Here is a 4498-nt window from a genome sequence, read left to right on the forward strand (position 1 = left end):
CGTGTACGTATGCAGTTCACCGTATCACACTTTACCGTGAAATATTGTATCGGAAATATATGGCCGTATATTAAAGACTGTCCAACCTTTTTCGGTCGTATAGTAGGTATTGACATAAAATTCATGTCGAGTTTAGGTTTTCATTCTTGAATTCATGAATTTTGTCAAAATCCGATATGAAAATTGAATTTATGTTCATATTAAATCTAATAAAATTGGAGACCGTAAATTTTAGCGTCATCTCTTTTCGATAAGAATGCTCACGGCGAACTATGCAACGGTGAAATGTTTTACTTACAATTTACATGTAACCGTTTCTCTGACAATAATACATATCTATGGCGACCTAGCTTAAAAAAATCTATCTAAAGAAACGAATAACGTAGCCAAAGTCACAAGCGTTCACGCTTCCTCAAAATCTTGCTTTAACTTTTATATAAATGTTCTTTCCGGATTCCACTACTCCTCTTCACATTATAAACTTATTTTTCTCGATTTAAAAACTGTATTCAATCATAAATTAATGTTCCTGATTTCAATTAGAGCATAAATGTCTTTATAAACCGCTATCATAAAAGCCAGTCTTCTTTAATTAAATCGCTAGCCTTCTCACCTATCATTATGACGGGTGCGTTCGGATTCCCACTTATGATAGTTGGCATTATGCTTGCATCAGCCACTCGAAGATTGCTGATTCCGTACACTCTTAGTCTCGGGTCTACTACTGCATCAAAATCATCAGACGGTCCCATCTTGCACGTACCAGTAGGGTGGTATATTGTAAAGGTAAAATGCCTCATGCTGCACTCCCAATAGTCATCGCTGAATAGTTCGTGGTGTTTACATCCTGGCATTGGAATTGTAAGTGGTCTTGAACCGTAGTGTTGAAAAGCTGGAGTATTTGAAACGTTCATCGCTATTTTGATTCCTTCTGTCAAGACCTGAATATCTTCTTTGTGAGCAAAATAGTTTGGTTCTATTGTTGGATAGTGCATTGGGTTTTTGCTTTTTAGCCTTACCCATCCAGTGCTCTTTGGTCGTAACAATAATGGCAGTATCGTCCAAGTCTCCGCTTGAACCAGTGGCTTGTAAACGGTGTTATAAACTCTGTCTCTTAAATTTACCACTTTTCTTATATGATCTCCGCCGTCTGAGTTGATTGAACTTGGACCAAAGTGGAATTGGATATCTGGCCATTGTCCTGATTTCGGAGCGTATTTAGTATTGACGAAGGCTAGGCCTTCTATTCCTGGTGACGTCATTGGACCTCTTTCGTTAACAATATAATCCATAGCTACAGATACACTTTGGAATCTGGATTTTTTAAATGTGACTCCCTGGTCAACAAGGAAGGTCAGCCCACCTAATCCCACGTGGTCTTGTAAATTGTGACCAACTTTCAAATCTGCAATTACTGGTATATTGTGTTGATTGAGATGCTCACTTGGACCAATTCCACTTAGCATTAAAATTTGAGGAGTGTTAATAGCACCAGCCGATAAGACCACTTCCATATTCGCCTTCACCGTCGTACTTCTTCCGTTTCTCATAAATTGGACACCATACGCTCTTCTGTTTTCATTTATTAAAATTTTGGTAACTTGCGAATTGAGAGCTATGTGCAGGTTTTTCCTATTTCTAATTGGTCTTAAAAATGCTTTTGCAGTGCTGCACCTACTTCCTCGTCTAATCGTAGCTTGAGCAAGCATGAACCCTGTTTGCTGTGCTCCATTCAAATCTCTTATCTGATAACCCATTTCTGTTCCCGCTTTAATGAATGCCACTGACAGTGGTGTCCTCCATGGTGACTCTTGAACTGTCAAATAACCACCTTGTTGATGGTACGGAGTTTTCACCAAATACGGATTCCTGTTGTCTTCAGATTTCATAAAATACGGTAGCACATTATCGAAAGACCAGCCCACGTTACCTAAAGACTCCCAGAGATCATAGTCGTTTTTATTTCCCCTGACATAAATCATAGCATTCAGGACACTGGAGCCGCCGAGCACCTTCCCTCGTGGCCAGTTACACCGGTCTCCCACCATAGCTTGGCAGTAGGCTGCGTTCGGTGGTGGAAGGGTCTGGTACTTCCAGTCCATGTCTGACAGCTGGGTATAGCCAGCGAGTGCCGGGATGTCTGATATCTCGTTCTCGTCTCCGCCGGCTTCAATGAGGAGGATGGTCCAGTTGGCGATCTCTGATAATCTGGATGCTATCACCGCGCCCGCTGATCCTCCGCCTACCACGACGAAGTCGTATCTTGGAAGTATCTGAAATGATATAAATAATTATGTAGCATTTGTAAACAAAATAAGTATGTAATATGTTGTCAATTTATTTAATAATCGTAAGACCACATTTCGTGTTCAGAAACATTTTGATTATTAAATTAATTGGTGTGGATATATCTTTCGTATTTGCGTCATGGTCCGATGCTGGAGCGTAATGTGGTAATAAGTTAAGTTTGTTTTTGTTGGTTATAATCAGTTGCTACCAGGAAACACGAAAATACTGAGAAGAAGGTTGCCTTCTGAGTGAGGCTGTAACATAGTTTAATTCTCGAGTGTGGAGACTTATCTTACGCACAAATTCTTGTTAAACAATAAGTAAGTATATAGTTCCACCTGTATCATAATAAGTCATGCAATCACGTTTGCCACGTAATTGTAACGCGCTTTCAATGTTGGTGATATTTGAGGATATTTTGCAAGATATGTATTTCTTGGATTTTATCACTTGATCGTCATTAAGTCATAAACCAAACTCGCTTCAAATTATTTGTCTAAAGCGACTGGCTCCACATGTCTATCATATTAATCCATTCAGTCAGTTTCTAAAACTGTGGATTACGGACTCGAATCCCGCGTTTGATAAATTCACGTGTTATGTTTAATCGACGATTTTAGCCGGTTAGTTTGAATGAATGGATAACAACCGTGTTTTGTAAAAAGTTTGTTAAGATAACTTCTAAATTGTTATATGGCCCATATTGTCATTTGGGAACGACAATTATACTGGTTATCTACCGAACGATGGCGACATAATAACTGTTTTAAATTCTCTTACTGACATATTATTACAAGTATGTTTAATATTTATAACCTTTTTATTATGTCCACTCTTAAACTGTAGGATGCTCTCCTATTTATCTTGACCTTTCTCAGTCCTGTATAATTATTATATATAGCTAGGTCGTGATATCATATCTACATAATACTACTATACCAATACTATTTTTAACTAAAAAAAAAACAATTGTATGTTTAATATGAAAGCAGTACGCAATAAATTAAGCGTCATTTTAGAAAACTTTTACCGTTGCGATTTTACGATTAATAAATAATAAAATTGATCGCGTGCAAAAATATTGTATTACAGATAAAAATAACATTTAAGATCGGATGCATAGTTGCGTTTTCAATTAAAAAATACACTACTTCCTAGCATGTTGCTTGCCTCTCAGAATCATCGTACCTTATCGGTCAAGACAATACTAGGTATTTGAGGTCAATACTATGAAACCAAGGCTACATTTTCTACCTGGCTCTCTATATCAATCAACCATGAAGTAATGGTTTTGAGCACCGTTAAATCGATTCAATTAATTCATTGACATTGTTATTGGATCTTATATTCTTGGGATACTGCCTTGATAGCCTTTAAAAAACATCTACTCTACGTAGACATGCGTCTGAAATACGTCTCTGTTTGGTCAAATTCGGGTATGTTCGTGTCGTGGATATGTTTTTTCCACCCTTACCGCGAAATACTCGAAATTTCGTATTAAACATCAAACATAACATAACCTACAATTATTTTATTAGTCATGTCATTGAAGCATGTAGTGAAACAAATAATTCGTTGGTCTTAAAGCAATAAATCAATCTTTAAGAAACTATTTCAACGAATAATTCACAAGAGTTGGGAATGTAACATTGTATAAATATAGAACACATATAACTTGAAAACACCTCAGATATACCTATCCTACTAGAAATTTGAATAAAATACGATGCCCGACGGGATTTGAACCCTTATTTCTACTGGTATCGCGCCACTTAAGCTACGGACCCCCTACTTAATTACGATACTTTTAACTATCAGGTATTTGACTATCGGTTGTTGTGCTTTAAATCAAGGAATCACTAATTGCTTTAATTACTAACCGACGTGTGACCTGCCAGCTAAGTTTCGGCTGTAAAGTATGGAGAAAAAGCTAAGTTTGTAAATACTCACGTTAACTATATCGCTAGGATGTGATTCAGGATCTGCAGATTGATATCGGAGAAACGTGAGTCCAACGGCCAGGAGTGGCAGAATGCTGGCAAGCGCCACCGGAGCCGGCGCGAATCCTCCCAAGGCAGCCAAAGGGGCCAGAATTGTCGGGGCCATCTTTAGTTCTATTCTACTTATAATTACACCACGGAGAACAATTTAATCTTGACTCAACCCACTTAAGTCGTTTTAAAGTTATTTTGTTTCGTTTTTTTTTATT

General features: G+C 37.6%; 1 pseudogene; it reads right to left on the reverse strand.

Moving 5' to 3' along the window:
• Window positions 1–569: 569 nt before the first annotated feature.
• LOC147069494 (glucose dehydrogenase [FAD, quinone] pseudogene) lies at window positions 570–4395 on the reverse strand (annotated as a pseudogene).
• Between the last annotated feature and the right edge of the window lie 103 nt (window positions 4396–4498).

This window comes from Rhyacophila brunnea, unplaced genomic scaffold, assembly GCF_057557595.1.
Source record: "Rhyacophila brunnea isolate RB1 unplaced genomic scaffold, BYU_Rbru_1.0 scaffold_23, whole genome shotgun sequence".
Taxonomy (NCBI): Eukaryota; Metazoa; Arthropoda; class Insecta; order Trichoptera; family Rhyacophilidae; genus Rhyacophila; species Rhyacophila brunnea.